General features: G+C 33.9%; 1 long non-coding RNA gene and 1 pseudogene across 1 annotated transcript; both read right to left on the bottom strand.

The window, feature by feature from the left end:
- Positions 1 to 560: 560 nt before the first annotated feature.
- Positions 561 to 7,108, bottom strand: LOC142626987 (uncharacterized; annotated as a pseudogene).
- A 191-nt stretch (positions 7,109 to 7,299) lies between these two features.
- On the bottom strand, positions 7,300 to 8,930 carry LOC142626988 (uncharacterized). Its single transcript, XR_012842728.1, has 3 exons — positions 8,842 to 8,930; positions 7,718 to 7,864; positions 7,300 to 7,615 (listed from the first exon to the last, which is right to left on the bottom strand). It is a non-coding gene; the product is annotated as an uncharacterized LOC142626988 (long non-coding RNA).
- Positions 8,931 to 9,855: the final 925 nt, after the last annotated feature.

Genomic DNA, 9,855 nt, shown 5'->3' with positions numbered 1-9,855 from the left:
GCTTTTATAGCTCACCTTTTTTAAATACAGAAATATTTTAACATAACTTTTTTTTTAAATTAATAAATTATCAAAAATAGCTTAAGGTGCTATTTGTTTGTCTTTTAGTTTAAGATATCAGTTTATTTTTACAATCAAATTTATGCATAGCTTTTATAGCTCACCTTTTTTAAATACAGATATATTTTAACATAACTTTTTTTTTTTTTAAATTAATAAATTATCAAAAATAAACTCCTTCACACACTATATGCATTTTCAGACAATTAAATTATAACAATGAAAGTCCATGGACCCATTGGATATAAATCAGGCTACCCTCTCTTTCTCTTCCTTTAATCTCTTTTAATCAAACTTGTTGGACAGTAAGAAAACCATGCAAAAGCATACTGGCAGTAAAATTAGCAATGGTGAAGTAACTAGCATGGGGAGTAATAATACGGTCCATAACAAAAGTAGTTTGAAGAGAAACCTTATCCTTAACAATACCACTTTTGTGTCAATGTGGCAACTAGCATGCATATACAAACTTAAACCCATTCAATGTATTCTTTACAACAAATACAAAACAGAGCACTACATGTAATATACTAAAGGCAGAATTATTGTTGAGGTTCCAAACAATGAAATGGATCTACATCCATTAAATGGTATAATTGTTCAACATGTTACATGGATTATCTACACTTTCAAGTAATTCCTTCAGTTAATAAACACAGTTATAGTTTCATGATTTGCTGCCCATATTCCAAAGTCTAAATAAATGCTGCTGGTGCAGATGTGCAAGCCAGAAAAGTACACCAAAATTGCCTATTAGATTTTGCAGCAGATCAAAATCCATAAGAGAAAGATGACACAGAAGGCAATGAGTTAGAGCAGATTAAATTCCCAGACTCATGCATTTCAAGTGGTAACAATGAAAGAATGTATGACTTCCTTCTCAGGCCCCATTAAATTGAACTCCAAATATAGATTGGTGGGTTTTCCAAAATGGTAAGCTTCTAATAGTTCTTTGTGTAACTTTGATGCATAATCTCTCCATAGAGAGACTGATGAGGCAAAATTTGCCCAATCAAGGAAATGTTGTCTGCTCTCGCACGTCATGCAGTTTAAGACTGTCTCTGCCAGTTGATTATCCTTTGAAAATACAGGATTCAATCTATTAATTTTTTCCATTTGCGATTGAGACAATTCCACCACCTTGCCAGTGTCTATTTGAATTTTGGAAGTCTGCAAAGTAGAGGCTTTCCAACAGTAATACTGCACAACCTGCAATGAGCTAATTCAGGTTATCAACAGAAAAACCTGTATAGGAACCAAATATTATTGAGGTAATTCAAGACTTGGGGGCTATTGAACCATCTGCAAGAAATGGAAACAATTGGCCTTAAATTATTTTCATTAATAGTCATTTAACTTCAACAAGTGAGTCACAAACTAATGACACTCAAATGGTTCTTGAGGCCTCAGCTGCCTTGAATTAGCCATAAACAAGGCCCAGCTACCTCAAATTAGCCATAGAATATTAGTTTTTCTTGTTAAATCCCTCTGTTTTCCTGTTTTCTTTGTCACTATGGGAGGTTTGATTTTTTTCTTCATTGAATCAAAAACTTGAGTTTTCAATAGAGAAAGGTGGTACTTTTTTTTTTTTTTTTTTTTGATAGGTATGATAAAAATATCATTAAAAAAAGACTACTCCAAGGAAAAAGAACATGAGGTAGCCAAGAAAATACAGAAAAGACTCAAAGCTTCGTAAAAGAAGAAAGGGAATCTAAAAACATTGAGAGGGAGTCACTAGATGTGAGTCCCCAAGCCCAAGAAAAATCAAACATAGTCCCCTATATATGACTCAAGAACTTGCTCCCCTGAGCTCTCCATATCCTCAAACATGCTCCCGTTGCTCTCCCTCAAGATACACCACATCAAACACAATGGTGTCAAATTCCAAATGTTGGAAGAATGCTTCCCCAAACAATTCCTCCATCCTAGTAAAAGATTCTTCACTCTCTCAGGAACCACCCAAGCAACCCCAAAAGATTTAAAAACAAAACTCCACAACCAGTGGTACGTTTTACATGCTACGTATTTATGAGAGAGGTCGGGACTCCTTACGTTCGGTGCTCATAGGCAAGGAGAGTGTGAAGCATCTGTTGTTTAATGTGGAGGAACTGATGTCTAAACAATCTCCTGGACAGTTTGTGAGAACATATAGGGAGGGGAGAAAAGTTTTTATTCTCCAGTTGGGTTCCAATGCACATGGCTCTTTTTTAATGATTTCAAAACACAAATGGCCGCCACAAAGGTTCCATTGTGGTACCAGAAGGGAAATTGGATTGATCATCTCTCAGCTGACTGTTTCAGCTTCTCCATGCACCGAGATGGTTGTTTCAGAGGTAAGTCAACCTGATGGGACCAATTCATTTTATAACTTAGGGACCAATTTAGTGCTTGTTTGGTAATGCATTGTCAAACCATACTTTCAAAGTACAGTGTTTTTCAACTTTCACTTTTTTCTAGGTAGAGATTTTTCAAACAACCCCCATTTTCAAAAAGTTGAAAACTAAGTTGCATCAAAAAGGCACTAAGGTAACCAAAAAACTCAATTTCTAAGCATAAATATTCCTAAATAGATCCTAGTTAATAACCTATCATAAAAGGACTAAGTTTTGACTAAAACACTCAAACTACTAAAAAACAATAAAATAAAACCCTATCCTAAAATATTCTAAAAATAAGAAAATTCTTCCAATAACCATATATGACATCCTACATTGCTTGAACAATACCCATTGAATCCCGAACACAGAAAAGGTTAAGCTCAAGGAATTGGTTTAGCAAAAGCTGCAGAAAGAGGATAATGTAAAACTCATGGAACACTTTAGATACAATCATATCCATCTGTTGTCTCCACAATAGCAACAGAATATGTAAACTTTTTAGGTTAGAGTACCTGAAGAGCGTGCAAAATGTTGACAAATTCCTGATCAAACAACTCATTTCCCCTTGCTAATTGTAGTGGCTTCATCAGTAAATCTGAGAAATCTAAATCGCAACTCGTATCTTGATCATAATAAACATCAAATCCAAGAACATGCAACCTTGCCCAGCATATATCAAAACCTAACTGTTGATAGGAAGATTGGCCAGGTGAAAACCAGTACATATTACTGGATGCTGGCAAAGGTAGACATGGACCAGGCTCATTAAAATGTGAGACTTTGTGAGAGAAGAGTAACAAGCTTAGCATCCTCATCATGGGAAGCATCACGGCTGAACCATAATGTAAGTGTAAGTCTTTCCCCATCAGTTATCTGTCAAAAGATAAATTAGCATCAGACAACAATGAGATTCAGAATTTAGCAATCAGGACTACATCTCATTCAATGACACAGAATAAACACTAATTGTTTTCATTTTATATATGCATAAAAGCATATTGTCTAAGAAATTATCAACATACATGTGCTTACTTAGAACATAAAGGAGTTTTCTGTAGGGCCCAAGCTGTTTATCATACTCATGCTCAACTCGAAAAAAATTGGTTATGTATGTTCATTTATCAAACAAGTCAAGCTCAAGCCCAACTTTAGGCTTGCCTATTAAACAAGCCAAGCTCAAACATTAATAATGTGTTTTTGAACAAGGTCATGAGTATGGGGCTTGATTTGAGTGTATATATGTATATATATATATATATACATTATATATTCACATGTAAACACATAAAATATACTTACATAGATTTTAGACTGAATTTTGCAAATTTGTAAATTAGTTCATAAGATATCAAATTATTACTTGTAATTTACTGATAAATATAAATAGTCCATTTCCTAGTAAAAAGATATGTATGATTTTTTTACAAAACAATATCGGTGAATCTAAATTTTAAAAGATTATAAAGAAAATTATTTTATATAGTTAAACGCTAATAATATAATCTCAACTATAGTTTAGTTATTATTATTAGTATAGATTTGTGAACAAGTAGAACTTTTAGTCCAAAATTATGCATTGATCACCAAATCCCAATTTGTGAGGTGACCAGACCCCTGATATTAATCAAACAAAAAACAATATATTTTGCAATTGACATAAGGCATGGCACCCAATTCTAATAATAATAATAATAATAATAATAATAATAAGAGTAGCAAATGAGAAATCTATAATTTTTTCCTTGGTAGCCAAGGAAGTGGCACCAAGAACTCGTGATGAGCCACTAGAAGTAGTTTATATAACCTCAGGGGGTTGGCTAAGTAGTTCCTAAGGCCTCATGGTATCCATGAGATCCTAGGTTCGAAACCTCTTGCTAGCATCTAGGAGCCACTCCTAAGAGATTCCACCTTATAATAACCTGGTGTATGTGGAATGGGAGGACTGTATATACCCAAGGGGATAGTTAAATACTCAAAGAGGTCTGGATACCCTCATTTGTCAAAAAAAAAGTTTATGTACTTGGGAGTTTTTTGACATCTTTCCCAAAGAATTTGCACACCAGCCACCACCTGTGTGACATCCAACATGCTATGGGCTTTATCGCAATAGCAACTCTCACAAACCTGCCTCACTAAAGTACGAGCTCCAACGAACATTCTAAGCTAAAGAGGCAAGTTGAAGATGTCTGGATGGTAGTTTCCACTTTCCACCCATGAGAGATTCCACCCTATAATAACCTGGTGTTGTGAGATGGGAGGACTGTGTACACCCGAGGGAATAGTTAGATACTCAAAGAGGTCTAGATACTCTCGTTTGTCAAAAAAAAAGAGTTTATGTACTTAAGGAGTTTATTGACATCTTTCCCAAAGAATTTGCACACCAGCCACCACCTTTGTGACATCCAACATGCTATGGGTTTTATCGCAAGAGCAACTCTCCCAAACCTGCCTCACTAAAGTATGAGCTCCAACGAACATTCTAAGCTAAAGAGCCAAGTTTAAGTACAGCATGTGTGGGTCTCACATGTTGTGAAAGAGAGGTCTCATGAGATGACCCCCTCCAAGGACAAGGCTTGTCACGGACACGTAAGAAGGAAAAGTAGTTTTTCTCCATTGCTGGATGAGGCTGCACATTATGCTCACCAAAATATTGGTAATCAGCATTAGTTAAATTAATATAAACATGAGATAAATAATGCTATCTGGCACAGTTGTAACTTTTGCAGAGTGCCAAGACAGTAGATCTGCCACGTGTATACCTTATCTTTTATTACTATTTATTTTATTTATGTTTTTCCTATCTCTTGTTAGATATCAAATAATGGTGGAACTATGTTTTTAAAAAACAAATCATAATGGACTATATATCAAATCTAAGTCAAGGAGGGAAAAACCCCCCGACTCAGAAACCAAATTTCAATTACAAAACTACAATGGAAGCAACACTTCACCCCACAAGAGAGAGGAAATTGAGAGTACCTCATCAACAGAATGAATGTTGCTGCTGTCAGCTGTGTAGATCGCAACATCCTGATGAAATAAAAAAATAAAATTAGTGAACACTGATCCAGGAATTAACCAAAATTATATCAAATAAGACAATATAATCCACCATTAGCCTCAAGTGATAACCACTCCAACCACTATTGCAAACGGTTTTCAATTTTCATTGTGTCTCTCTCAGACAAGTTCAATAACCTTACACCATAACCCCATACACAACAAAACATCAGATGGTCTCAAGTGGTCCACATTTAATGTAAAGTTAAACCCACAGATCTCATTGTCTCATATAATTCATTGTTTAATGTAAGAACTGAATACAGATAGGATAAAGAGGTAGACTTACTCCAGCCAAGGGCTCAATAGTCTTTGGTTCCCCATCCTTGAAGTGAAAAAGTCCACCTTTAAAATCCCTCCCATAACTGTTCAAATAGCAAACTGCCTTTCACCAACACAAAGGAGAACCAAATAACATATCAACAAAGAATAGATAAAGCTAGAGAAGAACTAAATAAAAAAAAAATGGCATTTCATTTAATTTTATATTTTTTGATGAGTGACTAATGAGAAAGGATTCACTAAGTATATTATGTTGAAAAATGTTTCTTTGGAAAATTATCAAAAAGAGTTTGTGGTGGTTTGTTGAGTATATGAGTGTGGCATTCTGGAAAACGTTTTCCACTCTTAGGGAAAACATTTCCGTCAGACATAACACCAGAAAACATTTTCCGCCGAAACAAACAACAGACCCATTTCAATATGACAATATAGGAAACGGTTGAGTACTAGGTAACATAAACATACCGTAAAGTCACGTTGTTTAAGATAAGGTCTGTTATCATCACTATGCCATCCAATGCTTGCTCCTCTGGTCCAGCTGATTTTCCATAGCAACGTTATAAAAAATAATAAATAAATAAATAAAAAAACGATCAGATTTAATAATTGAGAATATGGGTTTTTTTTCATAATAAATCATTGGCCTAGTGGAGAGTCATGAAAAGCTATGAACCTCTGACACGGACACGGACACGGCATCTCAAGTAAAAACAAAGACACGACACGTTAATTTGAGACTGAGAAAAGTGAGTTTAGGGGAAGGGTGGTGTTATTTAACCTGATTAAGCCCGTGAACTCGATGAAGAGATCAAATAGGCAATCAAAGAAGTCCTCGACCTTGTCCTTCAAGGTCTCTCTGATGGGTACGAAAGGAAGGAGAAGATGAGGAGAGTTGGTGGCTATGAGATGAGAGAGAGTAGTGGAGAATACGTTTGGTCTGTACCCAACGATGCTGTTGCTCTTGTGTATGATACGATGTAAATTAGTAAATATGATGTAAATTAGTAAATATTCGGACAACTCATATTCTCTCATCTCTGATAATCAATGTTACCTTACAAATAGTATATACTAGAAATGCAAATCTTTTTTTAATTTATTAATGTGCATGTCCGGAACTCTTCAAGCATTTATTTATTCTTATTCTTCATGAGTAATTATATAGAGGAATCCTTAAGAGGCTCCCCAAGATATTGGCTAGGAATTTAAACCAAAGAACTCAACCACACTTAGTGCATCACTTGAACCTCCTTACGTATTGGCACACGAAGGTACTCAATAGTTTTGATTTTGGTTTTGCAATAGGATGTGGATTCAGCATTGAGGGATTCCACGGCAAAATCGAAGATTGTGGTCAGTCACCATACAATCGAAAGTGCTGGGTAGCATGGTATCACTTCAGAGCTTGAAGAGCAGCTTCTCCCAATCCTTCAGGTTATATTGCTATGTAAATTTGAAATTTTGTATACAATTTATGCGAAAATCTATAAACGCAATTAACAAGTAAGTAAACTGTATATAAACCGAAAAACATATCAAAATTGGGCTAACTTTTGTTTGAACACATCCTAAGGCTTACACGCACCTTCAATTCGAATACAAATTCACAGCCATTTTTTTTTTTTTCCTTTCTTTCTTTCAATAACTCCGCAGCAATATCTACATAAAGCCGCATTTTTTTTTCTTTCTTTCAATAACTCCGCAGCAATATCTACATACAACTAAAAGTCCAATGTCCTAATGATCTGTTCTGCTGATAATTTGGGTGCATTCTTATAATCAGCAAATGCTTCAGACTATGGAGGAAGAGGGTTTGACATAGGCCTATCAGCATTCTGCAGAGTAAACGATAACCTCTATGAATCTTCACATCCAAAACATAATACACACCACAAATACAATTGATCTAAATTTAGTTGATGATTGACATAGCATACGTCTATTCTTTGTTGGTTGGCATCCTTCTTTGGAACCTTGACCCTTTTCTTCTTGACAATGATCTCATTTCCTTTCCAGATAATCTCAGCAGGCCCTTCTACATATTCCCAATCATCATCCTCATCGAGCTCATTTTCATTTTCAGCCTGCCATATTATGCAGAACAATTTAGAAAAATCATTTCTGATATACAAAAAGAATCTCCTCCTAAATTACGAGAAAACCACTATGAGTTGCTGCCATAATAGCATTCTTAAACATCAATTCTTGCTTTTGAAAAAAGACGTATTCATAAAAATGATGGCTATTCTTTGTCCCCTGATGAAACCCTTCATTTTAAAAATTAATCAAATCCACGTATTCTTAAGATAACCATGTATAAAGACTACAAGTTTAAGATATACTTGACTCATGAAAACCAAAAAACAATTAGCATCAACCAAAAATATACTAAGCATCGTCTACACATCTCTAAGTCAAATTCCCAAGTTTGCATTTAGATTTGAGGGTTTCAAATTCCCTTGATTTGAGCTCTGAGGAATTTTGCTCTAACAAAATCATCTACACCTAATCGTTTTAAATCTACATATTAATAAGGCTCAAATCCATACATAAATTTCATCAAATAGAATGAAAAAAAATCTGTATTGATTTTCTATTCAAGTCATTTAAACTAAAAATTGAAATACAAATCCTTTTCTTCAAATTCTTCCATTCAAACGAACCATAAATGAGATCAAAGCAACCTCTTTTCTTTCAAATCCCACACTTCTTCCCCAAGCTACAAGATAGCAATTGAAGTGGTTTCAAAACTAGCTTCTTTTATTCCACATACTTTTCTCATCATTCAAACAGAATCACAAACTTGAAAATAGAACAAAACAACAAAAAAGAACAGCCAAATTTTCATAAGCCTATTTTCTTTCTTTTTCCCACACTTTCTCAGCAGCCAAATGAAACCCCAAACATACTCAACATATATTCTAAATGCTTTCTCATCATTCAAACAGAACCGCAAACTTAAAAACACAGAATAATACAACAAAAATAAACGCATTTTCTTTTCTTTTCCCACACTTTCTCAGCATCCAAACTGAAACAGTGATCAAATAGAAAAACAAACCTGTTGTTGTCTTCTCGAATCTTCTTCAAGAGCCTTCTTCCTCTTCCTCCTTCTTCTTCCTCTGCACGCCTTCTCTCGCTCCACGCCTTCTCTCGCTCCTCGAACTCCTTCCTATCCCTCTCCATCCTCTCCTTCTCAGCTTTTGAGGCCGCTGATTAAAGTGGCAGTTTCTTTCCTAAAGGACAAAATACTTTTAAGGCTAAAATACTATTTTTCATCCCAAAATTTTATCCAAAGTTAAAGTTTTGGTTTTCGTCCTTAGATTTTTGAAGGTTTATTTTTCATCCTTAAATTGATAAAAAATATTTACTTTTTGTCCTTAAATTATTAAAATATTTTATTTATATTATTAAATTGTACCAAAAGTTTTTTTTTTTATTCCTAAATTATTAAAAAAAAGTTAATTTCTCATTTAGGGATGAAAATAAAACTTCTTAAAATTTAGGAATGAAAAAAAAAAACTTTTAACAAAGTTTAGGGACTAAAAGACAAAAGTGGTAGTTTCCAATTGCAAATTTAATAATTGAAAAAAATGTCTTTAATCATAGATTAATATTAAGAAATTGATATTAGCAGCCGGCTATGAAATTTTATGATCACTTGAAATTAATTTTAAAGTGCAAATAAAATGCCATTATAATTTGGGTTTTACACTTTCTATAATATAAAATTAAATTTCAATTATTAGTTAATCATATATATGTTTTATATCTCGACTTCGAATAATATATTAGTTTTTGGACTCTTCCATATTATGCCACATAAGTTTTGGTAGACTCACAATTTTTCACATAATTTTTTTTTAATTCTATATTTATTTGACTCATAATTTTTATTTTTATAATTCCTTATTTATTTGACAAAAACTAATCAAATGTTAACCATTTCATTTAATATCCAATATGTAGCTTGTATTTAGACTCTATTAGGAATTGTTTTTCTTAGAGTGTGGCGCAAGTTTTTGACTTGCTTCCAAAACATGTTTGTATGCAACGCAAATTCCTTCACGGTAAA

The sequence above is a fragment of the Castanea sativa genome, chromosome 3 (genome assembly GCF_040712315.1).
Source record: "Castanea sativa cultivar Marrone di Chiusa Pesio chromosome 3, ASM4071231v1".
NCBI classification, from domain to species: domain Eukaryota; kingdom Viridiplantae; phylum Streptophyta; class Magnoliopsida; order Fagales; family Fagaceae; genus Castanea; species Castanea sativa.
Note: the sequence above shows the minus strand (reverse complement) of the source record. Positions and strands in the feature narration are given on the sequence as shown.